Genomic DNA, 26,693 nt, shown 5'->3' on the forward strand with positions numbered 1-26,693 from the left:
CATTAACGGTGATCAAGTTCACAGGCAGCGCTGTGCGTCATAACCATTAGAATGTTGCTCAGTAATTCCAAGAATTAATTAGTAAGTATACTGTCAACTTAATTTCATTTTAACCACTTCTCTTCCCGTTTTTCATCTGCTCATTTCCATTAGAAAGACAGTAAATATGTTAGTAGTGTGTCACCATCAACAACATGCATATTTTCCAGTGCTTGGAGCAGTGCTTTCAGAGTCCATTGGGCTGCCTGGGACCACCGTGCTTTCTGCTTGGCTATCCGGCAGCTGCTCCCTCTGCAGATACTCTGCACTGTCTGCCGTCCCATCAGAGCACGTGCCTGAACATCCAACAGCACTCACTTGCTTCTATTTCCTAGCGTGCTCCTGCCTTCTGGCCTCAATACCACATAAGCCTTTCCTCTCGCCCCCAGAGCTGCCTGTGTCCCCGGATGGGGAGTTCTTCATCGCACTGTTCCATTCTCCCTGATGCCCTTTTATCAACCTGAGCCCTTGAAGACTCCTCCACCCGCCTGTCCCTTTCTTGTCCCATATACTCCCGCGACACACCCTGCCGTGGCGGCCTGACTCCACTGTCACTCTCTTTTCCACACTGTGCAGGATCACTGTGCTCAGACACGGGCTCTGCTCCACTTCACTGCCGCCTGCCCGGCACGTGAGGGAGTCCCAGCTCTTTTCTTTGACATCTGCTCCCTACTTGGCCTGCCCTCCTGCACCCCGGGTGACCAGCTTCTCCGTCCCCAGTGAGCTATACTGAGGCCCTCTGACGCTGAAATCATGCTAAACCCTCTACCTTCTCAGGGCCACCATTTGGGAGGAGGTCCTTCTCTGGGCATTTCTCTGACCTTCCGTCTTGTCACCATCCCCTGCACCGACTCGGTTGTCTACAGCATTCTAAATGGGCCGCGACCTCTCCCATCTCCTCCTCCGCGGGCCTCCCTATTCTCCCCCACGGTCCTCAGCGGCCATGGTCGTCCTCTCGCACCAGCTTCCTCATGCCCTCGTCCCCACTTGGGGGACCCGGCTCCTGGTCTCTCCACATCCACTCCTTCTGGGCTCTGTGCCGCCCTCTCGGTATAGCGCGCTCCCCGATCCTCTCACCAGCCTCTCCCGCCCTCCCTGCCAGGCCCCATCACCTGTCCTTTGTCACTCTTGTCGCCCTGTGGACCACCTCTGCTCTCCCACACTCTCCCACCCCTGCAGACTGCTCCCCTGTCCCCGCTCCAGGGCCCCGGCTCAGCGCCCCTCCTGCTTGGCGTCTCCCCTGCACACGCGGCACAGTGACCTGAGCCACCTGACGTTCCTTCAGCCACCCTCTGGGAGTCATCCCGCTGGACTCGGGGTCTCCTCTGCTGAGCGCGCCCTTCTCCATCCCGCACCCGCCGCTCAGCCCAGGTCAGTCGTCTCTGCCTCAGACACACGGCGCTGACCCCGCTCCAGCCACTGCCGTCTCCCTCCGCCTTCCTCTTCCAGTGTCCTCCGCTGGTCTGCACCCCCGACCCACTGACAGGAAACCCCAGCCTGCAACCCTCCACCACCCCACCACCCCGATCCCCACATCGAACCAGAGGCCTTCTCGGCTACATCCATTTGCTCGCTGTCTGCCTGGGCCGGGCTCCTTCTCCCCCACGTCTCACGGCCCTGACTCTGCGGCCTCCCCCGTCACCTACCCTGGCCCGGGGACTCACCTGCTCAAGCGTCACCTCTCTGCCCGCCTTCCACTCGGCCCCTTCCACCCAGTGATTCTCACCCGAGGACCCACGACCCCCAGGACTGCCTATCAGCGTCATCGTCTGGGCGTGTTGTTGGGTTTGCTTTTGCACTGAGCAGAGCACAGCTCCCCCTCAGATGTTCTGATAGGCCTGCCCTGGGGGCCGTGCCCACAGCCCCCCTCGGGTGAAAACCACCCCCCCACCCTCGGGGAGAATCACTGCAATGGAAGGTTGCCTGGACTCCCTGGGCAGCGCCCCGCCCTCGCGCACCTCTAGCCTCCTGCTTCCATCAGCGGCCGGGAACGCTTGTCCTCCAGGCCCAGCACCGCCCCAGCGGCTGACACGGGCCGGCTCTCTGCCCTTGGATCCCCTGCGTCCCCCCCGTATTTACTCTCTGACATGTGACCTAACCCAAACCCCAATGTGCGCTAGAGCACTGTTCTCTTCCTGACCCCTGCCCTGACGCTCTTGGTGGCTGTCTCTTTTTCTAGTGTTTTTCTCTTGGTATATGTCAGGACACCGTTCCCCTGCAGAGCCTTGGCCCTCACGTCCCTCTGTGACTCCTGCCAAGCGCACCTCTCCCTCTGCCTTTCTGGCAGCTGCTCTCCTGTCCTCTCCATGTGGACTCCCCAGTCTTCCCCGTCGTCTCTTCAGTCTGCGCTCGTCGCCCTCAACACTGGGTGTGAATCAGTCCACAAGCTCAGTTTGAGAACGGGCTTATCTCTATGTCTGGAGTCTGCCCATGTCTCCCCACACCCCTCTCCATTGCTCCTATCCTGCCCTCATGTCCAGCCCCATCAAAGCCAAGTCCTGTCACTAACCCCAGCCCCACCTCCCACCCCGTCCCCTCCGGATCCGTAGTAAAGAGCCTGGCCGAAAAGATCTACCCTCGCCACCATATTCAAGGCCGTGGGAGCAGCTCCTGCCACCACCTCTTCTTCTTCCCTCCTTCCCCTGCCACCGCTTGGGCCGCCCTCGGCTGGCCCACCTCTCTGAGCTTCCTCTTGGGGGGCACCTCGGAGACGGGTCCGGACGCCTTCTTTGCCACCTCCCTCTTCTCTGCTCACCCTGTTGGTGTCCAGCCTGTCTCCCTTCTCCTTCGTCCCCTGGGTGCCTCCCTTCACCTTGCCTGTCTCTGAGACGTGACCCTTCTGTCACACTCCATCAAGACCCCTTTGGAGGGTCTTTCTCAAGATCTTTTCTCGCAGGCTGCATTTCTTCCCTTTTCCTCCTCAGCCCGGGGAAAGCGCCCTGCCTCTTCCCCAGGACTCGTGCACCTCAAAGCTCCCCAGAGCCTGTCATGGAGTCCCATTGGGTCGTCCCCTCACCATCGGAAGCGCTCCTTTCCCGGGACCTGGGCTCAGCTCACACTCTTTCCATCCCCTCAACAGGCCATTGTCCTCTCTGAAACCATCTGCTGTCGCTCTTCTGGTCCTTCCACCGGCTCTGACCCGCCTCCCTGTGTGAGGCTCCCCTTCCCCTAGCCTCACCCCACCTCACCTTCCTCCTTCCTCTGTCTTCCCTCTCAGTCGAGCCCTTGCACACAGGACTTTATGCCAGACCTGGACTTCCAGCTCGTGCTCCTTCCCTCACCTCCCTTGCTTCCATTCCTTCTCCCCTGGGTCCCCTGAGGCACCCCCACCCTGCACACCCCACTGACACTGTCCAGATGCCCGTCCGCCCTCCTTCCTGCTCGGCCACGTGATTTTGAGCCCATCCTGTCTCTCTCCATCCCGGGCAGGCTTCCCACCTCAGTTGTCCACCCAATGAAGCCTCTAAAACAAGTGTCCCCAGACCTTACCCCCCACCCTGCCCCTTGCTCTCCTCCTGGGCCCCTCCGCTGCCGCCATCATGTTCCTGGACCAAACCTGTGGCACCACACTGCTTTGAAGTTCCTTCGTACCCTCCCTGTCCAGTCCCTGCCCCAGGCCGGCCCTGCAGCCCCCTGAGGCAGCACCCACAGATTCTGTGGCTGCTGCATACTCTCCCTTCTGCCTCGGTTGCCACCCATTCCTCCACTCTGTGCATCTTTTCGACCCACACAGTGGACTCCAAGCACGTGAGTCCATCCCGAGTCCCTGAAGGGGACCTGCTAGAGGTCTCTGGGCCGGATCTGTCGTCATGTGCTGTGCTGCCCCCCACTTCTCTGTTTACCTGTATCATAGTCCCCTTCTCCTCCTGCTCTGGGGGCCCCGTCTCCAAACGTCCAGCCTGCAGAATCTCCATTCTGCCCCTGTCATTGGGCCTGAACACCACACACACCAGTCCTCTCCCTACCTAAGACATGGTGATGTCCCCGACAGAAGCTTCCAGGCCGCCTCCCTCTTTTCACCACTGAGCCCCTTGCACACTCCTGAGGTTCCCTGCCCTTTCTCTGCTCGTGGACACCCTGACCCAGCCTGCACCCTACTACTACCTGCAGGGCTGCTCTCTCCCTACTGGATGCAGAAGCACCTCGCATAGTCCGCCCTCTGTTTCCTCGTCTACTCTTGTCTTCCAGAAACCCTCTGCTTCGTCCTCAGCATCCTGTCCCACTTCCCCGAGCACCTTCTGGTCCTCCCATGGACTCAGTGGTCTCTTCTTCACATCTGCTCTCTTCTGACCGGCCCTCGTGCTCTTCTGTGGCCAGGCTTTGGTCCCCAGCCTGATGTCCCAAACGCATCTGCTCCCCAGTCGACCCCAAATACTCTCCCCTCTGTGGCTATCATCCTGGAGACAGTGTGTGCTTCTCTGGACGTCTGACTTTTCTTATCTCCATATGCCCTTCACAGACAGGGTTGACTGGCCCTTCAAATGAGCCTCTACCTCGACCACCTCATCCTCCCAGGTCTTCTGAGGGCTTCCTCCCCTCTTGGGGGACCCAGCTCCTGGTCTCTCCACATCCACTCCTTCTGGGCTCTGTGCCGCCCTCTCGGTATAGCGCGCTCCCCGATCCTCTCACCAGCCTCTCCCGCCCTCCCTGCCAGGCCCCATCACCTGTCCTTTGTCACTCTTGTCGCCCTGTGGACCACCTCTGCTCTCCCACACTCTCCCACCCCTGCCCCCTCTCCAGGGCCCCAGCTTGGCGTCTCCCCTGCACACGCGGCACAGGGACAGTCCTGTGACCTGAGCCACCTGACGTTCCTTCAGCCACCCTCTGGGAGTCATCCCGCTGGACTCGGGGTCTCCTCTGCTGAGCGCGCCCTTCTCCATCCCGCACCCGCCGCTCAGCCCAGGTCAGTCGTCTCTGCCTCAGACACACGGCGCTGACCCCGCTCCAGCCACTGCCGTCTCCCTCCGCCTTCCTCTTCAGTGTCCTCCGCTGGTCTGCACCCCCGACCCACTGACAGGAAACCCCAGCCTGCAACCCTCCACCACCCCACCACCCCGATCCCCACATTGAACCAGAGGCCTTCTCGGCTACATCCATTTGCTCGCTGTCTGCCTGGGCCGGGCTCCTTCTCCCCGACGTCTCACGGCCCTGACTCTGCGGCCTCCCCCGTCACCTACCCCGGCCCGGGGGCTCACCTGCTCAAGCGTCACCTCTCTGCCCGCTTTCCACTCAGCCCCTTCCACCCAGTGATTCTCACCCGAGGACCCACGACCCCCAGGACTGCCTATCAGCGTCATCATCTGGGCGTGTTGTTGGGTTTGCTTTTGCACTGAGCAGAGCACTGCTCCCCCTCAGATGTTCTGATAGGCCTGCCCTGGGGGCCGTGCCCACAGCCCCCCTTGGGTGAAAACCACCCCCCCATCCTCGGGGAGAATCACCGCAGTGGAAGGCCGCCCGACTCCCTGGGCTGCACCCCGCCCTCGCGCACCTCTGGCCCCCACTAGTTGTCACTGACACTGTTCCTCAAATTCCCAGCGTTTCCCCACACTTGGACATTGCCCCGGCTCTGTCCTCTTGGAACCACCACATACATCCCTTCCATAGTTACTCTTTGACACTGATGTGCCCCAAGCCCCAGTGTGCACAAGGGCCCTGTTCTCGTCCCCCCTCACCCTCACACCCCTCCCGCCCCACCCTTTAGGACACAAGGCACTGGGACAATATCTCTGGCCCCAATTTTGTTCTTTTGGTGTTTGCCATTGCCCCTTACAGTATGTTACCCCTCCTGATTTCAGACCCGTGACACCGTGTCCCTGTAGAGCCCTGCCCCTGTGGGTCTCACGTCCTTCTGTGACTCTGCCAAGCCCACTCTTCTTCCGCCTTTCCTACAGCTGCTCTCTCTTGTCCCCTCCAGGTGGATTCACTGGTCTTTTCTGCCCTCTCTTCTGCCTATAGTCTTCATCCTCAAACCTGGACGTGTAATCAGCCTAGAAGCTCAGTTAAAAAAGATGTTTTTTTCAGTACCCAGAGCATGGCTCATGTTTCCCAACCCCCACCCCCATGCCCACTGATCCCAACCCTACCCTCCCATAAACCCATGCCACACCCCAACCCAAGTACTGCCCCCACCCCATCCCCCCTTCCCACCCCAACCCCCCCTCCCGCCCCATCCCCCCTCCCGCCCTGATCCCCCCTCCCGCCCCGATCCCCCCCTCCCGCCCCAACCCCGCCGGATCCGTAGTAGAGCCTGGCCAAAAATTATCCCCTTGCCACAACATTCAAGACTATAGGAGCAGCCACTGTTCGCCAGCCCTTTCCCCCCTCTTTCCCCTGCCTCTGCTCCCACTGGAGGGCCCCACCACTGGAAATCTCCTTCAGATTGGCATCACCGGGACCTGCATAGATTCCTGCCTGTTCTCTCTTCTCCTTGCTCCCCCTGTTGGGTCTCCCATCACCCTTCCACCACACTTCATTCTCCATCCTTCCCAGTGCCTCCCTTCACCTCTGAGGTGTGACCCTCCAGTCACACTGCATCAAGGCCCCATTTGGACAGTCTTTCCCATGATCTTGCCTCACGGACTGCATTCCTTCCCTTTCCCTGCTCAGCTCAGGGAGAGCACCCTGCCTCTTCCCTAGGACCTATGCACCTCAAAGCTCCCCAGAGCTTGTCATGGGGTCTCATTGGGTCATCACTTCACCACCGGGTGTGCTCCCTTCCTGGGACCTGCTCTCAGCTCACACTCTTTCCATCCCCTCAGCAGGCCACTGTCCTTTCTAAAACCATCTGCTGTCCCTCATCTGGTCCTTCTACTGGCTCTGACCCCACTCCCTGCGTGAGGCTCCCTTTTCCCTAGCCTCACCCCACCTCCCCCTCCTTCCTCTGTCTCCCCTTTGAGTCAAGCCTTCGCCCATGGGACTTCACCCCAGTTCTTCCACTTCCTCCTCTTCTTTCTTCCCTTGACTTTGGTGCTTCCCTCTCTCCATCAGGTGTGAGGAACCACCCAGTGCATTGTGTTTGATCTCCCACTCCTGGTTGACATGGTACAGACCTTCTTTGCCCTCCTTCCCTCCTTCCCATGTTCCCCTCACCACACCCACCTGTAGACTTAAGACCCTCCTCTCAATCTGCATCCCATTGTGCCTCGCCCCCACCTGCTGTCCACCAGAGGAAAGGGGTCCTCAAAGCCCCAGTCCCTGCCGTCTGCCCCTTGCTCTCCCCTCTTGTGCGCCTTCACCACCCTCATCACCATCTTACTCTAAACCTGTGACAGTCCACTGGTTTTGAAGGTCTTAGCCCTTTTCTGGTTCCCTGTGTGGTATCCCCGCCCCATGCTAACCCTCATCTTCAGCCCTGGGTTACAGGGCTTCCTTCCTTACATTCCCTTTCACCTTGGTTCCTACCCACTCCCCCACCACTTCTAAGCAGACTTGCTGTCCACACATTGGACTGTACCCACCTGAGATCCCACTTCAGCAACCCTGAGGTGACCCGCCATGGTTTCTGTACAGGGTCTGTCTTAATGGGCAGCGTTGCCCCTTTTGTTTTTCACTTCAGTTATCGGGACTCTTTTCCCCACCTGCCCCTGCGGGCCCCTGGTAGTCAGGAGTCTGAACTGTGGTGTGTTCAACTCTGTTGAACTCAGCTCTGTTCCTGCTGTGGCCCTCCTACCCTCTCCCCACCTCCTGCCTGCTGTCCCCAGATTGGGGCTCCTCAGCCTCCCTCTATTATGTTGTGCCCCCCTTTACAGACCCGGAGTTCCTGGTACATCATGATTTTCTCCCCTCTTCCGTGCTGCTTGTTGCTTTGTTTCCTGAGTTCCATGACCTCTCATCTGAAGGACCACCTTCCATGGCTGTCTTTCTCTTTCCATGCCGGCTGCGCACTGACCTGGCTCGGCCCATCCCCCACATCTGCTTCTGCTCTCCTAGAGACCTCTTCCCCTTCAGCGTCCCATCCCACTTCCCCATCACATGCCTGTCATGCAGCACGTTTCCAAGCTTTTCTTGACATCTCCATTTGGACCAGCCCTCTTGTTCCTCCTTGCTGTCACCTTTGTCCCCAACATGCCATACTAAATCTGTCTCTTGTTCCAGTTTGCCCAAGACCTTTCAGGTCCGCCATTTTGGAGGGTGTTGCTTCCTTAAGCTCCTCTCTGAACTTTGATCATCTTACCATGATCCGCTGACAGGGCTGTCTTCCAACATTTCAATGAGCCACCGCCTGTATGACCTCATCCTTCTGGCCTCCTGTGTCTCCCAGGTTCCATGCTTGTCTTACCTGTGCTGTGCACGTTGTCCTACACGGGCATCCTCATGCCTCTGGCTTACTCTGGGGCACACAGCTCCTGGTCTCTCCATGTCCACTTCCTCCTCTGGGCTCTCTGCCACCCTCTCAGCACAGTGCACTCCCCGATCCTCTCACCAGCCTCTCCCGCCCTCCCTGCCAGGCCCCATCACCTGTCCTTTGTCACTCTTGTCTCCCTGTGGACCACCTCTGCTCTCCCACACTCTACCACCTGCTGCAGCCGCTTGCCTGCCCCACCTCCAGGGCCCTGGCTTGGTGGCCCTCCTGCTTGACATCTCCCCTGCACATGCGGCACAGGGACCGTCCTCTGACCTGAGCCACCTGACGTTCCTTCAGCCAACCTGTGGGAGTCATCCCACTGGACTCGGGGTCTTCTCTGTCGAGCGCCCTTCTCCATCCCGCACCCACTGCTCAGCCCAGGTCAGTCGTCTCTGCCTCAGACACACGGTGCTGACCCCGCTCCAGCCCGTGCTCCCGCCCCTGTGCGCCCACGCTGTCCTGTCCTCCTGGGCCCCACAGATGTCCCTCCCTGAACCTTTCATGCTTCCATTCAGACCCCTTTATGCTCCTCTGACAGTGCTCTCAGGGAGCCTGTTCCCGGTTCTCCTCCCTTCTCCCTTTCAGGACAGCATTCCGCCCTCTGCCTGCCCTCCCGCTCTGGCCCCCGCCAACCCCAGCCCGACACCACTGCACTCCATGTCCACTGTAGAGAGCCCTGGGTCCTCCCGCCCAGCCCTCCTGTCTTCCTCCCTCCCCCCTCCCCCAAGCTTCTCTCTCCCAGGTGCTCCCCTTCAGTGCAGTCTCCTGTCCTGTCTGTCCCTTCCTATAGGGACAGGGCTCTCTGCTTCTGTCCATAAAACCCAACTACCTTTGGTTGCTCCTTCCATCTCTCAGTCTTATTCCTCAAGTGTCCTCAGCTTCTGGGCTACCGCCTTTGCTCTCCAGTCCCAAGGTTGTCGGCGGATCCTAGCACAGCCTCCATCATTCCCGGTGCCTTGTGGGCTGTATCCATTTCCTCGCCAACTGCCTCGTCTTGAGTTCTCGTACCCCAGGTCTGACAGTCTTGACTGATGCCTCCACCCTTACTGATGGGGACCTCATCTGCTCGGGCTTCATCTCTCCGCCCATCTCCCCACTCTGCCCCTTCCCCCAGCAGTTCTTCCCCAAGACTGCTAGCACGCACCGACTCCTGTCACCAGCAGCAGCAGCTCAGGTTTTTGTCCTGTACTTATTTATTTGCTTATGGTTTGTCTCGAACAGAGCTCTACTCACCCCTTCAGTCTTTTCTTGGGCTTCCATTGTGTCCCATGCCCACCGCCCCATCCCAGGGAAGGATCACTGCGGTGAGAGCCCAACCTGCCTCCCTGGGTGGCCACTCCCCTTGCCTGCCTCCAGCCTCCAGCCATTTGCCAGCAATTTGGGTTCCTCAAGTCCCAGCACTGCCCACAGTCGGATGCCAGCCACGTCCCGACCCCTGGCTGCGTTCCAGCCTCATTCTCTCCTTATCCCCTCAGCACACTCCCCGCTTCCTCCAACTCTTAATGACTCACTGTGATACCATGTGTTGGTCTTTCTCCATGGTCTAGTCTTTCTCCATGCTTGCGGCTGGCCCTTTTCTTGCGGTACCCATTCTCATCAGATCTGTGAAGCAGTCCCACTGTACATCCTTGTTCTTCCGGTGCTCCTGGCCATTTGTGTTACCTGCTAACCAGACCTTTCCCTCCACCTGGCCCACAGCTCCTCTCTCTGTCCTTCCTGGGTGGATTCACTCCCGCCCCCCCCCCCCCACCAATTCCCCATCCTGTAGCCTTCACCTACCACACAGGACGCAAAATGAGCCCCCTTCTCAGTCAAATGAGATGGATTTGTCAGTGTCGGAGCTTAGCTTGTGCCCCCCTCATCTCTGCACCCAGTAATGCTCACCTTGCCCTCCCATCTAACCCACATGCAGACCTGAACCCTCCCTCACATGTTGTCAGAATCAGTGGTAAAGAGCCCACCAGAAAGTTCTGCCCTTGCCACCACAGTATTCAGGGCCACAGAACAGCTATGGCTCCACTCCCACTGCTGACTACCCCTTCTCCTCTCCCTTCACCCAGTGCCTCTGCTTCTACTGGCGGAGCCCGAGCTCCAAACTTCCTTCTGGTTGGGACCTCTGAAATCTGACTGGATTTCAACCCGTCACTTCCCTCTCCTTCCCCTCCTCTCCCCTCCCCACCCCCATTAGTGTCCAGCCTTCCTCCTGTCTGTCACACTTCTTCCTCCTCTTGGTGCCTCCCATCACCTTATCTGTCTCTGGGAGTTGACACTCTCATTTAGTTGCAACAAGGCCCCATTCTGCCATCCTTCCTGCCGCCTTTCCTCGTGGGACACTTTTCTTCCTCTCTTCCTCAGGCCACCTCTTCTCTGGAACCCACGCATCTCATCTCTAAGATCCCTGATGCCTGTCATGTGGGTGCACTGGGTCATCCCTTCTTCATCGGGAAGTGCTCCCTCCCATGACCTGCTCTCACAGCTCACACTGTTTCCATCGTCTTGCCAGGCCACATCCTCCCCTGAAGCCATCTGCTGTCTCTCATTCCCATCCCTCCACTGGCTCTGGCCACCCTCTTCCCTTTGGGCTCTCTTTTCCTAGCCTCACCCCATCTCACCTTCCTTCCTTCTCTCTCCACTTTCAGTCAAGCCCTTGCCCAAGGGACTTCACACCAGACCTGCCACTTCCTCCTCCTCTTCCTCCCCACGCATTCACAGCTTCCATTCTCCATCAGGTCCCCTGAGACACCCCCGCCCATCGCCCTTGCCCTCCCTCTCTCCTCTGCCATGGGCTGGATCCCCTATTTCCCCCTTGGCCATGTTCCTCACAATAACCACATGCAGGATTTAAAGCCCTCCTCTTGAGGCACCTGGGTGGCTCGGTGGGTTAAAAGCCTCTGCCTTCGGCTCAGGTCATGATCTCAGGGTCCTGGGATCGAGCCTCACGTCGGGCTCTCTGCTCAGTGGGGAGCCTGCTTCCCTTCCTCTCTCTGCCTGCCTCTCTGCCTACTAGTGATCTCTGTCTGTCAAATAAATAAAATTTAAAAAAAAAATCTTTTAAAGCCCTCCTCTCACTCTGTATCCCATTTTGCCTCACCCCCTCTGTTGTCCACTGAATCACAGCTCCTAAACCAAAGCTCCCTAGGTCCCCACTATCCTGCCCTTACTGTCTCCCTCTGTGTACTCTGCTGCCCTCATTCTCTTCTTGGACACCCCACTGATCTTCAGAGTCCCCCTCCTTCCCAGTTCCCTGTGTGGAGTCTCTGGGCCTCATGCCTTTGCCAGCCCCACAGGATGGGCAGAAGAAGGATTCAGTACTTGGTGCAAAATGTCACCTCTGCTTTGGTTGCCACCCACTACCCTGCCATTTCTAAGCATATTTGCTGCTCACAAAATTCCATGTAAGTCCATTCCAAATCCCTGAGGGTCCCTGCCATGGTTTCTGTGCAGGGTCCATCATAATGTGCAAAAATGCCATGTCTCTTGTTTCACCCTATTTTGACCCTTTTACCCACTTCTGCTGAGGGCTTCAAACACCCGTCTGTGGCATCTCAGCTTGGCTCAGCTCAGCTCTGTCCCTACCATCTGGCCTCAGTACAGCACATGCCAGCCCTCTAACCTCCCAAGATATCCACTGTCCCTAGATTGAGAGCTCTCTAGGCTGCTTTCCCCTTGGTGTCCCCTCTACCAATCCCGACTGCCCTGTACCTTCATGAGGTTCTTTCTCTCTCCTCTTCTGTGCTGCCTGTCCCTTTCTTTTCCCTTCGGCTTCTCTGACCCAACTCACAGCCCCCAAATAGCTTTCTCATGGATGCCCACGACTACTGTCTATATCAACGCTTGACTGGCTGAACCTTGCTTGGTCCACTCTGCTTTTTCTGCCGCTCTTGTCTTCCAGAGACTCTCTTGGTCACCTTCAACAGCCTGTCCTACTTTCCGTACCACATGCCACTCACAGAAAAGACTCAATGGTCTTTTCCTTAACATCTACTCCCTTCTTGACCTGCCTCCTATTCATTCTGTTGCCAGCTTGTTCAACTCTGATTTGCTGTACTGAATCCATCTTATGTCCCTCTTCAGGCCCAAGCACCTAGCCTTTTCAGGTACACCATGTTGAAGACAGTGGTTCCTTATCAGTGCTTCTCCAACCTTTCATCATTCCCCCCAATGCCCCTCACTGACCCGGCCATAGCCAAAGTTTAACAGGCCACCTCTCCCACCCCATCTTCCCCTGGCCTCCTCCAGCCTCTCTCAAGTTCCTTGCTGCCTGACCCGCAGTGTGTTCTTTCTTCTGCATGGGCTTCCTCATGCCCTTGGTCCACTAACAGAGGCAAATTCCCTCACAGCTCTCTCCTTCAAGCTAACTTACTTTCTTGGTGAAGTACAACGCAATATCCTTTGAACAAGCCTCCCATGCCCCAGCTGGAAGAAGCCCTCACCAGTCCTTTGTCACTCTTTTGCCCTGTGCACCACCTCTGCTCTCCCACACTCTCCCACCCCTGCAGACTGCTTGCCTGCCCCACCTCCAGGGCGGCACCCCTCCTGTTGGCGTCTCCCCTGCACACGCAGCACAGAGACTGTCCTGTAACCTGAGCCACCTGACGTTCCTTCAGCCACCCTGTGGGAGTCGTCCCTCTGGACTCGGGGTCTCCTCTGCTGAGCGTGCCCTTCTCCATCCCGCACCCGCTGCTCAGCCCAGGTCAGTTGTCTCTGCCTCAGACACATGGTGCTGACCCCGCTCCAGCCCGTGCTCCCGCCTCTGTGCACCCACGCCATCCTGTCCTCCTGGGCCCCACAGATGTCCCTCCCTGAACCTTTCATGCTTCCATTCAGACCCCTTTATGCTCCTCTAACAGTGCTCTTAGGGAGCCTGTTTCCAGTTCTCTTCCCTTCTCCCTTTCAGGGCAGCATTCCACCCTCTGCCCTCCCTCCTGCCCTGGTCCCTGCCAGCCCCAGCCTGACACCCCTGCACTCCATGTCCACTGCAGAGAGCCCTGGGTCCTACCCCCCAGCCCTCTTCCAGTCCTCCTCCTCTCCTCGCAGGCATATCTCCCACGGATGCTCCCCTTCAGTGCGGTCTCCTATCCTGTCTGCCCCTTCCTTCTGTGTGGACGTCCCCTCGGATGCTCTCTGCTCACACAGTATAACCCAGCTCTCTCGCGGTTACCATTCCCTCTTCCTCAGCTTTAGTCCGCCAGTGTCCTCAGCTCCGGGGACACTCACTGGCATTCCACACCTTCCACCCTGAGAGCAAATCCCAGCACTCCCCTCATCATTCCAGGGGCCTTCTCGGCTACATCCATTTGCTCACTATCTGCATCCATTTGCTCACTGTCCTTCCCCCCGTCTGATGGCCCTCACTCTGTGGCCTCCACCTACCCCAGCTCAGGGGCTCATCTCTCAAGCGTCACCTCTTTGCCCACCTTCCACTCGGCCCCTTCCACCCTGTGATTCTCACCCAAGGACCCACGACCCCCAAGACCACCTATCAGCATCATCATCTGGGTATGTTCTGAGGTTTGCTTTTGTGTTTTGGGGGGTTTGTTTTTGCTTTGAACAGAATATCGCTCCTACTCAAGTGCTTTGCTCCCCCTGCCCTAGGGGCCATGTCTGCAGCCCTCCTCAGGTGAAAACCAACCCTTCCCCCCCTCCCCTGCAACCTAGAGAAGAATCACTACTTTGAAAGCCCTGACTTCCTGAGCTGCCATCTCTTCTCATGCACCTATAGGTGTCCATTGTCTGCCACGGAATCTTCGTCCTCAGATCCCAGCACTGGCCCCACTCTGTCACGAGCACTCTTCTGGCACTCTTCCTCTTGGAACCACCATATTACACTCCCTTTTGTGTTTACTTGTTGACATGTGACATGCCCCAAATCCCAGTGTCACAAGCACTGTTCTTTTCACACCCCCTGCCACACTCCTCTTACTCTCTCACCATTTGTGACTCTCAAGCATTCTGAAATATCTTTGGTCCAGTCTGGTCTTTCTTCGCATTTGCCACTATCCCTTTACCTGTGTTACTCCTGCTCATTTCAGACCCGTGACACTGTCGCCCTGTAGAGTCTTGCCCCTGTGGTCCTCACGGCCTACGGATGTACCTGCTAACCACACCTTTCCCTTCTACCTTTACTGTGCTGCTCTCCTTTGTCTTCTCCAGGGGAAGTCAGTGGTCTTTCCTACCTTCTCAGCCTGTGGTCAGCAGCCTCAACACTAGATGTATAATCAGTCCACAAGCTTAGTTAAAGATGGATTTCTCAGTGCCTAGAGCTTGGCTCATGTCCCCCCCGACATACACACCCCAACCCCAACCCCTCCCCACCCCTAGCCCATTAATCCCAATCCTACCCTCTAGACCCAGTACAACCCAACCCACCCAGTAAAATTTGACCCACACCCCACCCAACCCAACCCCTTCCCCTGTCTCCCCCCACCCACCCCTTTCCCCACCTCCCACCCCCTTCCCCCACCTCCCACCCCAGCCCCACCTCCCACTCCCAGCCCCCACCTCCCACCCCAGCCCCATCCCCACCGGATCCGTAGTAAAGAGCCTGGCCGAAAAGTTCTACCCTTTCCACAATACTCAAGGATGTATAAGCAGCTGCTGCTAGACACCCCTTTTCCTTCCTTCCCAATGCCTCTGATCGCACTGGCTCGCACCAAGATCTGAACTTCCTTTGGCAGGCATCTGGGAGATCTGCCAGGGGGCACACTGTACCTCCCCCTTCTCCCTGCTCCCTGTGTTAGCATCCGCCTTGTCCCCCTTCTACTGCATTCTCCTTTCCTTCAACCCTTGGGTGCCTCCCCTTACCTGGTCTCACGAGGAGATGGCCCTCCTGTCAAGGTCCCATTTGGACATTCCTTCCTGCAGCCTTTCCTCGTGGGCTGTATTGCGTCCTTTTCCCTCCTTGACTTAGAGCTCATGCATCCCCTGCCTCTTCTTGGAGCTCATGCATCTCACTTCTAAGGCTCCTTCATTTTTGTCATTTAACTGCACTACGTCATCCCTTCATCATAGGGATATCTCCTTTTATAACTCTCTCACAGCTCATACTTTTTCCATCACCTCAACAGACCATGTTCTCTCTGATACTATCTGCTGTCACTCATCTGGTCCTTTCACTGGCTCTCACCACCACCCTTCCATGAAGCTCCCTCTTCCCTAGCCTCACCCCATCTCACTTTCCTTCTCTCCCTTCCCTTACAATTAACCCTTTGCCCGTGGGACTTTACACTGGACCTGCACTTCCACCCTTCCTATCACTCATGCTCTCCCACTCCCCATTGTCAAGTTCCAGATCCCTGCTCTGCCTTCTTTACCTCTTAACCACATTCTTCTCTGAGCACCCAAGTGCAGGGTGTAAGACCCACCTCTCATTCTCCATCCCGTTCTGCCTGGCCCCCTCTGTCAAGGGCCAGATCAGGCATCTGATCAAACATTGTGAACAAGAGCCCACCACCCCCAAGCTCTTGGCATGCTTTTCTCTCTCCTTCTGTGCATACATTGTCTTCTTAGACTAGACGTAGGACATTCCCTGGTTTTGAGTGTCTTCTACCCTCCCTCTCTGTGCGGAGGCTCTGTGCAGACCAGACCTCTGTCCTTGCCGGCCCCCCTAGAATAGCAGAAGCATGAACTGGGTCTTATAAAATGTCACCTTTGCCTTGATTCCTCCTCCACTCCCTCACCATTTCTATTACCTATCTGCTACCCCCACGCTGGCCTCCATCCACAGGAGTCCATCCCGCATCCCTGAGGCTACGTGCTAGTGGTTTCTGTGCAGAGCCTCTCAGTGTGCAAGACTGTGTGGTTTCCTCTGTTCCATTCCCCTCACTGAATCCTTTCCCTTCTTGCTCCTGACGCTCCCAGCTTTTCAGCCCCTGTGGCTGTGGGGGTTCTGCTCTGCTTCTCCCATCTGCTCTCCCTACTGCACATGCTGTCCCACTGCCCTGTGAGATGGGGAGCTTCTCAGGATGCCTTCCCCTTTTGCAAGGCCCCCTTTATCAACCCTGGGTCTCTTGCATAATTGAAGTTCTCTTCCCTCTTCTATGCTACCTGTCTCTTCTTCTCCTGTCTACTCACCGGACCCAGCACACTCTCGAAGACTGCCTTCTCACAGCTACTCAAGATGCCACTGTCTCCTCCCCACATGGGCTGTAGAATGTACCTTGCTCAGCCCATCCTCTGCCTCTTCTCCCACTCTTGTCTTCGAGACACCCTCTGCCATATCTACAATGTCCCGTCCTACTTCTGTCACTGGCCGCCATCCTGGGATAGATTCAGTGGTCTGCTCCTTGATGTATGTGCTCCCTTCTGACCTGCCCTAATGCCTGCCCCATTCCCAACTTCCTCACCCCCAACCTGCTGTGCTGAATCCATCTGCTGTCACCCCAACTCGTGCCACCTTTTCAGATCTGTCACTGGGGAAAGGTCCATGTTTCTCTGGGCTGTGTGGTGACACATCACCTCCCACCATGCCCTGCAGTGACAGTGTTCTCTCCAATGTTATCACAAGGCCCCTCAGGCACCCTGGACGTCCGACCCCCCCTGGCCCAAGTTCCTGGCTTGCCTGATGCATATTACACTCATTTACCTTTATGGGCATCTACATACACCAGTCCCACCAGGGGCAAAAGTTGCCAGAGCCTCCTTTTGGCTCTTTCTCAACCCTCTCTTGGGGCAGTGTGGTCCCTTGTGCTCTCCACAAGCCTCTCCTGCCCTAATTACCAGGCCCCAAACCTGCCCTTTCTCAGTCTTCTCGCCTGTTAGACCACCTCCTGAAGCCTTCACACCTAACCTGTCTCCTGAGCCCAGACTAAAGGTCTCACCTGCTTTGTGCCTCTATGTGTACAAAGGAAAGAAAATGTCTAAGTTAATTCATGAGCCATTCAGCCACCCTGTGGGAGTCGTCCCGCTGGACTCAGGGTCTTCTCTGCCGAGCACGCCCTTCTCCATCCTGCACCCGCTGCTCAGCCCAGGTCAGTTGTCTCTGCCTCAGACACATGTTGCTGACCCCTCTCCAGCCCGTGCTCTCGCCTCTGTGCACCCATACCGTCCTGTCCTCCTGGGCCCCACAGATGTCCCTCCCTGAACCTTTCATGTTTCCATGCAGACCCCTTTATGCTCCTCTGACAGTGCTCTCAGGGAGCCTATTCCCAATTCTCCTTTTTCCTTCCATCCTCTGTCCTCTGTCCTCCCTCCTGCCCAGGCCCCTGCACTGCCATGCAAACATCAGAGCACTTAGCCTCAACCTACACAGCCCTGGGCCCTGCCGACCACCCCTCCTCTCTTCCCTCTCTCCCCAGCAGGCATCTCTCCCCCAGATGCTGTCTTTCAGTGTTGTCTCCTATCCCTGCCACCCCGCCCTCCTGTGGGGCCATTCCCTCAGGTGCTCTCTGCTCCCGTGCCACACACAGCTTCCTTCTGGCAGCCACTCCCGTCTCTCTAGATCCTGCAGCTAAAGCATCCTAGGCTTTGAGAACACCACTCTGGCATACTAACTCTTTACCCAGCCCCAGTGTTCCAGAGGCCTTCTCAGCTACATCCATTTGCTCGCTGTCTGCCTGGGCCGGCCTCCTTCTCCCCAACGTCTCACGGCCCTGACTCCCCGGCCTCCCTGGTCACCTGCCCTGGCCCAGGGGCTCACCTGCTCAAGTGTCACCTCTCTGCCCACCTTCCACTCGGCCCCTTCCACCCAGTGATTCTCACCCAAGGACCCACGACCCCCAAGACCGCCTATCAGCGTCATCGTCTGGGCATGTTGTTGGGTTTGCTTTTGCACTGAGCAGAGCACTGCTCCCCCTCAGATGTTCTGATAGGCCTGCCCTGGGGGCCGTGCCCACAGCCCCCCTCGGGTGAAAACCACCCCCCCATCCGCGGGGAGAATCACTGCAATGGAAGGTTGCCCCGACTCCCCGGGCTGCGCCCCGCCCTCACGCACCTCTGGCCTCCACCAGTTGTCACTGACACTGTTCCTCAAATTCCCAGCGTTTCCCCACACTTGGACATTGCCCTGGCTCTGTCTTCTTGGAACCACCACATACATCCCTTCCATAGTTACTCTTTGACACTGATGTGCCCCGAGCCCCAGTGTGCACAAGGGCACTGTTCTCTTCACACACCTTCCCCTACTCCTCCTCTGCCTCCAGCAGTTGACTCTCAGGCATGGTGACAACAATCAGTCCCAACCTGGTCCTTTCCAGCAATTGCCATTAATCCTTTTCCTATGTTACCACTCCTTATTTCAGACCTGTGGTGCCATCCCCCTGCAGAGCCTTGCCCTCTGGTGGTCCTCATGGACCTTTGTGATTCCTGCCAAGCCCACTTCCCTTCCGCCTTTCCTGTGTATCTTGCCTGTGTCCTCTCTAGGTGGATTCACTGGCTGTTCCCAGACTGTCATCACCCCCAGCATTGTACATGTATCAGTCCACAAGCTCAGTTAAAGAATGTTTTTCTCAGTGCCTGGAGCACAACACATATCCCCACCCCCACCCCCCCACCTCCCCACCCCTATGCCCACAGATCCCAACCCTGCCCTCCCAGCCAACCCCAGCCCAACCCCAGCCCCCACACCAACCCCAGCCCCAACCCCAGCCCCCACACCAACCCCAGCCCCAACCCCAGCCCCACCTCCCACCCCGTCCCCTCCGGATCCGTAGTAAAGAGCCTGGCCGAAAAGATCTACCCTCGCCACCATATTCAAGGCCGTGGGAGCAGCTCCTGCCACCACCTCTTCTTCTTCCCTCCTTCCCCTGCCACCGCTCGGGCCGCCCTCGGCTGGCCCACCTCTCTGAGCTTCCTCTTGGGGGGCACCTCGGAGACGGGTCCGGACGCCTTCTTTGCCACCTCCCTCTTCTCTGCTCACCCTGTTGGTGTCCAGCCTGTCTCCCTTCTCCTTCGTCCCCTGGGTGCCTCCCTTCACCTTGCCTGTCTCTGAGACGTGACCCTTCTGTCACACTCCATCAAGACCCCTTTGGAGGGTCTTTCTCAAGATCTTTTCTCGCAGGCTGCATTTCTTCCCTTTTCCTCCTCAGCCCGGGGAAAGCGCCCTGCCTCTTCCCTAGGACTCGTGCACCTCAAAGCTCCCCAGAGCCTGTCATGGAGTCCCATTGGGTCGTCCCCTCACCATCGGAAGCGCTCCTTTCCCGGGACCTGGGCTCAGCTCACACTCTTTCCATCCCCTCAACAGGCCATTGTCCTCTCTGAAACCATCTGCTGTCGCTCTTCTGGTCCTTCCACCGGCTCTGACCCGCCTCCCTGTGTGAGGCTCCCCTTCCCCTAGCCTCACCCCACCTCACCTTCCTCCTTCCTCTGTCTTCCCTCTCAGTCGAGCCCTTGCACACAGGACTTTATGCCAGACCTGGACTTCCAGCTCGTGCTCCTTCCCTCACCTCCCTTGCTTCCATTCCTTCTCCCCTGGGTCCCCTGAGGCACCCCCACCCTGCACACCCCACTGACACTGTCCAGATGCCCGTCCGCCCTCCTTCCTGCTCGGCCACGTGATTTTGAGCCCATCCTGTCTCTCTCCATCCCGGGCAGGCTTCCCACCTCAGTTGTCCACCCAATGAAGCCTCTAAAACAAGTGTCCCCAGACCTTACCCCCCACCCCGCCCCTTGCTCTCCTCCTGGGCCCCTCCGCTGCCGCCATCATGTTCCTGGACCAAACCTGTGGCATTCTTAGGTTTTTGAAGGTGTACCCCTGCCCAGCTGAAAGTCCCTGTTGGAGTCTCTAGCCACGTGTTTGAATTCCACCCTTCAACCCTGGAATAGCAGAAGCAGGAATTTGGTGACTGTTGAGAAAGGTCACTTACGCATTGCTTCCTGTTAGCTCCTCCCCCATTTCAAAGCATATGTGTGACCTACATACTGGACTCCATTCCCTGAGACCACCGTGAACTCCCTGAGGTCTCCCATCAGCAGTCTGTATTCAGTACCTGTTCTGATGCACAGGGCTGCCACACTCCTCAGTCACCTCTGTCCCTGTGTCCCCTGTTCCTCCTTGCTCCTGAGAGCCCCGGATCCCTATACCCAGGTGGTAGCATCTTCCCTCTGCTCTCTTGCTACTGTCCAGCCTCAGTACCACACACGACAATCTTTGTGCCACCCCCGAGATCTGCTGATGTCCCCAGATTAGAAGTTCTTTGTACCCCTTCCCCTTTTCCATGGTGCCCCTGACCCTCTGGTGTGTTCAAGAGATTCCGTCCCCTCTTCCCTACTGCCTGTACCTCGTTCTCCCACCGATTTCCCTGACATGACTCACATCCCATGGACCCACTCTTTGTGGCTGCCTCAGTCTTCACTGTCTTGCTCTCCCTCTGCTGGATGTAGACTGAACCTTCTGGGCCCATCCTCGGCCTATTCACCACTCCTATCTCTGAGAGATCCTCTGCTTCCCCATCTATGTTATGTCCTACCTCCCCATCACGTGCTAGTCATGTGACATCCCATTGTCTCTTCACCGCTCCCTTCAAGACAGCCCTCCTCCCTCCATGGTCACCTTCCTCAACACCGGGTGCTGTACAGAATCAACCTACTGTCCAGACTCACCACTAGGCACCCCACCTTTTCAGCTCTGCCATTTTCGAGAACGTTGGTCCTCCTCTAGACTTCTCTATGACCTAGACACACCCCATCCTGACAGGATTCTCTCTAAAAATTACCCAGCCAACTACCTCTCCCTCCTCAACCTCTGGCCTCCTTCCATGTCTCCCACATTCATCACACATTCTTCACATCCCTCTGTGCTTTCTTGTCTTACCTAACACCATGCTTTTCTTCTGACACCAGTTTCCTCACGCCCTTGTCCCCACGTGGGGGACCCAGTTCCTGATCTCTCCATATCCACTCCCTCTGGGCTCTGTACCACCCTCGTGGCACCGCACACTCCCCGATCCTCTCACCAGCCTCTCCCGCCCTCCCTGCCAGGCCCCATCACCTGTCCTTTGTCACTCTTGTCGCCCTGTGGACCACCTCTGCTCTCCCACACTCTCCCACCCCTGCCCCCTCTCCAGGGCCCCAGCTTGGCGTCTCCCCTGCACACGCGGCACAGGGACAGTCCTGTGACCTGAGCCACCTGACGTTCCTTCAGCCACCCTCTGGGAGTCATCCCGCTGGACTCGGGGTCTCCTCTGCTGAGCGCGCCCTTCTCCATCCCGCACCCGCCGCTCAGCCCAGGTCAGTCGTCTCTGCCTCAGACACACGGCGCTGACCCCGCTCCAGCCACTGCCGTCTCCCTCCGCCTTCCTCTTCAGTGTCCTCCGCTGGTCTGCACCCCCGACCCACTGACAGGAAACCCCAGCCTGCAACCCTCCACCACCCCACCACCCCGATCCCCACATTGAACCAGAGGCCTTCTCGGCTACATCCATTTGCTCGCTGTCTGCCTGGGCCGGGCTCCTTCTCCCCCACGTCTCACGGCCCTGACTCTGCAGCCTCCCCCGTCACCTACCCCGGCCCGGGGGCTCACCTGCTCAAGTGTCACCTCTCTGCCCGCCTTCCACTCGGCCCCTTCCACCCAGTGATTCTCACCCAAGGACCCACGACCCCCAAGGACCGCCTATCAGTGTCATCATCTGGGCGTGTTTTGGGGTTTGCTTTTGTGTGTTTTTGGGTTTGCTTTTGCACTGAGCAGAGCACTGCTCCCCCTCAGATGTTCTGATAGGCCTGCCCTGGGGGCCGTGCCCACAGCCCCCCCTCGGGTGAAAACCACCCCCCCATCCTCGGGGATAATCACCGCAGTGGAAGGCTGCCCCGACTCCCCGGGCTGCATCCTGTCCTCACGCACCTCTGGCCCCCACCAGTTGTCACTGACACTGCCTCAAATTCCCAGCGTTTCCCCACACTTGGACATTGCCCCGGCTCTGTCCTCTTGGAACCACCACATACATCCCCTCCGTAGTTACTCTTTGACACTGATGTGCCCCAAGCCCCAGTGTGCACAAGGGCACTGTTCTCGTCCCCCCTCACCCTCACACCCCTCCCGCCCCCACCCTTTAGGACACAAGGCACTGGGACAGTATCTTTGGTTCAATACTGGTCTTAGTGTTTGCCACTGTCTCCTTCCCTACGTTACCCTCCTGGTTTCAGACCCGTGACACCATGTCCCTGCAGAGCCTGGCTCCTGTGGGCCTCACATCCCTCTGTGACTCCTGCCAAGCCCACTTCCCTTCTGCCTTTCCCACAGCTGTCTCCCTTGTCCTCTGCGGATGGATTTACTGGTCTTTTCTGCCCTCTCTTCAGCCTGTGATCATCATGCTCAGATTTGACTTGTTATCAGTCTATAAGCTCATTTAAGAAGATGGTTTTCTCAGTGCCTGGAACATGGCTCATGTCCCCCTCCCTCACCCACATCCTATTCCTGTCAGTCCCAACCCTGCTGTCCTGTCCAACCCAGTCAAAGCCACCCCACCAGGACCCAAACCCCATTCCCCACCCCATCCCCTCCTAGCCGGATCCATATTAAAGAGCGTGGCCAAAAAGTTCTATTCTTGCCACCACATTCAAGGCCACAGGATCCCACAGCTACTGCCCTTTTCTGTGCCTCCTTCCCATGCCTCTGCTGGAGCCGTCTAGCCTCACGCTCTGGAATTCCTTCTGGTAGGCCCCTGAGTTGTGCCAGGATTCTTACTTAACTCTTCTCTCTTCTCACTACTCCTCTTGGTGTCTGTCTCCCAGCACATTCCGTCCTGTGTCCTCCCAAGTGCCTCCCATCATTGTCTCCCAGTCTGTCTCTGGGAGGTGACCTGTTCAGCTGCCACAGTGCCCCATTTTGACATTCCTTCCCAGGAGCTTTCCTCACACAACCCATTTCTTCCTTTTCCCTCCTCAGTGCAGGTAAGCACCCAGCCTTTCCTCCAGCGTCTGTGTATGTCAAAGCTCCTAGTGCCTGTCAGGGAGTCCCAATGGCTCATCCCTTCCCCATTGGGTGTGCTCCCTCCTGAGATCTGCTCTCAGCTCACACTCCTTCCATCCCCTCAGCAGGCCATGTCTGCTGTAAAACCATCTGCTTTCACTCATCTGGTCCTTTCACTAGCTCTGGCCTCCCTCTTCCCTTTAGGTTCTCTTTTCCTAACCTCATTCCATCCCCCGTTCCTCCAGCCTCCTCCCTTTCAGTCCACCCCTTGCCCACAGGACCTTACGCCCCAGGCCTGCACTTTCAGCTCACCCCCCTCCCCTCCCCTCCCCGGCTTCCGTTCCTTCTGCGCGAGGGGTCATCTGACGCAAGCTGCCCATCGCGCTGCCCTGCCCCTCCCCACTGAGACTGTCCAGATCCCTCCTTCCCTCTTGGTCTTTCTCCCTTGGCAACGCCGCATGCAGGTTCTAGGATGTGCCTGCCCCCCTCTTTCCCCCCCTCTCTGGTCCTCTGTTGTCCACCTGGTCAAGCTTTTCAGTGAGAGGTCCGATACCCCATTGGTTTCGACGGTCCTCCCTCCTCCTCTGTGGAGTCTTGCTGCTACCTACTAGACCCCCACCCTCTCTGCCCCCTGGCCTAGCTGACGCTTGCTTCCTACATGCTCCCCCAGCGTTTCTAAGTGTATCTGCCTTCCACACCTGGGACGGCAGGCACAGCAGTCTGTCCTGTGTCCCTGAGGCCACCTGCCACAGGCTCCAGGTGGGGCCTGACAGTGCGGTGATGCCTTCCTTCCACCTCATCGTGCCCCTTCCGCATTTGTTCATGAGAGTCCCGAGTCGTCGGATGCCCAGGGTGTGAGGTCTTCCCTGGCCATTCCCGCCGTCCCTTCTCAATGCTGCATATGCCACCCTTCTTGCCCCCTTGCCCCTTTTCAGCGGCGCTTCCTCTACCCATCCTGAGCCCCTGCATGTGTGAGGCCCTCTCCTTTCTCCCCTGCCGCCTGTCCCTGTTGCTTCCCTTCCACTCCCCTGACTAACTCCCTACCACCTGTCACATGAGGGAGTCCCAGCTCTTTTCCTTGACATCTGCTCCCTACTTGGCCTGCCCTGCCGCACCCCACCCCCACCCCCAGGTGACCAGCTTCTCCGTCCCCAGTGAGCTATACTGAGGCCCTCTGACACTGAAATCATGCTAAACCCTCTACCTTCTCAGGGCCACCATTTGGGAGGAGGTCATTCTCTGTGCATTTCTCTGACCTTCCGTCTTGTCACCATCCCCTGCACCGACTCGGTTGTCTACAGCATTCTAAATGGGCCGCGACCTCTCCCATCTCCTCCTCCGCGGGCCTCCCTATTCTCCCCCATGGTCCTCAGCGGCCATGGTCGTCCTCTCGCACCAGCTTCCTCATGCCCTTGTCCCCACTTGGGGGACCCGGCTCCTGGTCTCTCCACATCCACTCCTTCTGGGCTCTGTGCCGCCCTCTCGGTATAGCGCGCTCCCCGATCCTCTCACCAGCCTCTCCCGCCCTCCCTGCCAGGCCCCATCACCTGTCCTTTGTCACTCTTGTCGCCCTGTGGACCACCTCTGCTCTCCCACACTCTCCCACCCCTGCAGACTGCTCCCCTGTCCCCGCTCCAGGGCCCCGGCTCAGCGCCCCTCCTGCTTGGCGTCTCCCCTGCACACGCGGCACAGTGACCTGAGCCACCTGACGTTCCTTCAGCCACCCTCTGGGAGTCATCCCGCTGGACTCGGGGTCTCCTCTGCTGAGCGCGCCCTTCTCCATCCCGCACCCGCCGCTCAGCCCAGGTCAGTCGTCTCTGCCTCAGACACACGGCGCTGACCCCGCTCCAGCCACTGCCGTCTCCCTCCGCCTTCCTCTTCCAGTGTCCTCCGCTGGTCTGCACCCCCGACCCACTGACAGGAAACCCCAGCCTTCAACCCTCCACCACCCCACCACCCCGATCCCCACATCGAACCAGAGGCCTTCTCGGCTACATCCATTTGCTCGCTGTCTGCCTGGGCCGGGCTCCTTCTCCCCCACGTCTCACGGCCCTGACTCTGTGGCCTCCCCCGTCACCTACCCTGGCCCGGGGGCTCACCTACTCAAGCGTCACCTCTCTGCCCGCCTTCCACTCGGCCCCTTCCACCCAGTGATTCTCACCCGAGGACCCACGACCCCCAGGACTGCCTATCAGCGTCATCGTCTGGGCGTGTTGTTGGGTTTGCTTTTGCACTGAGCAGAGCACTGCTCCCCCTCAGATGTTCTGATAGGCCTGCCCTGGGGGCCGTGCCCACAGCCCCCCTCGGGTGAAAACCACCCCCCCACCCTCGGGGAGAATCACTGCAATGGAAGGTTGCCTGGACTCCCTGGGCAGCGCCCCGCCCTCGCGCACCTCTAGCCTCCTGCTTCCATCAGCGGCCGGGAACGCTTGTCCTCCAGGCCCAGCACCGCCCCAGCGGCTGACACGGGCCGGCTCTCTGCCCTTGGATCTCCTGCGTCGCCCCCGTATTTACACTATGACACAGATGGGCCCCAAAGCCTAGGCTACTTTACAGTTATACTTTTTTATTTCTTGGATTTGTCTTCCCTCGTCATCAAGAGTCATTCTTGAGTCTGACTTTTCTCTTTACTTAATATCCTATTCCATGCCTCATTCATTCCAGTGTTTAATTTTACTGGTTTTCAAAGTGCTTACTGTTTCCTGTCTCCGACAGACCTTTGGAAATCTACTGCAGCTCTCATTCTTTCCCCGCTGCCGTTCTGCAGGCGGTTCTCTCCTCTTCCTCCCATCCCTCGTCCCTCTACTCCGCTCTCTTTCCCGGACCCTTTGTTTCTTTCTCTTCTAGATCTTGTTGGTAACTGGAGCCTAGCTTGAACTCAGCTCCAAAAAGATAAACACTCTAAACTCCCTCACCAGATTTCCATCTTGTTCCCACTGGACATTTTCTCTTCCTTCATTTACCCTTCATAGCTCCTTGATTTCCATACTGTGATAAGTTTTGCAAGATTCCCTGTCCAACCACCTTTAGTCACTCTTGACTGTTTTCTCTGTCATGCATTAGTTTTACTGTACTCTCACTTTTTCATGGTCTCTGCATATAGTAGTAAGTCATGCAACTTTTGTTCCTCTTTTATTTCCATTATTACTGAGGATACTTTTGTCCCTGAGAAAAAGCGAATAGGAGACTCTTCTAGTCCCATCCGCCCATTTCTGCATAGCGCCCCCATGCCTGCCTCTCCCTGCCCTCCCACCCCTGGCCCATAATCTGCCCAGTACCGCTCTTCTCATCACGTTCAATGCCCTTTCTAGGTATGAATGTGTACTTTTTAGTGCCCTTCCATGACACCCTTTTCCCCTATGACCTCTGAGTCCCTTTTGACCCATTTCTTAACCTCTTTCCCCCTCCTTTGTTTGGAACCGGATTAAACACGCAACTTGATCCCTCTTTTCCCCTTTGCCTTTTGCA

General features: G+C 57.6%; 1 protein-coding gene and 1 long non-coding RNA gene across 4 annotated transcripts in view; one reads left to right on the forward strand and one right to left on the reverse strand.

The window, feature by feature from the left end:
• The window catches only part of COPG2 (COPI coat complex subunit gamma 2), a 116,076-nt gene that overhangs the window by 76,086 nt on the left and 13,297 nt on the right, over positions 1-26,693 (forward strand). The gene's annotated exons all lie outside the window — the stretch shown is intronic.
• LOC116569175 lies at positions 1,307-24,923 on the reverse strand. Its single transcript, XR_004276895.1, has 3 exons — positions 24,808-24,923; positions 19,004-21,343; positions 1,307-2,559 (listed from the first exon to the last, which is right to left on the reverse strand). It is a non-coding gene; the product is annotated as an uncharacterized LOC116569175 (long non-coding RNA).

Source organism: Mustela erminea, chromosome 11 (assembly GCF_009829155.1).
Source record: "Mustela erminea isolate mMusErm1 chromosome 11, mMusErm1.Pri, whole genome shotgun sequence".
Lineage (NCBI taxonomy): Eukaryota > Metazoa > Chordata > Mammalia > Carnivora > Mustelidae > Mustela > Mustela erminea.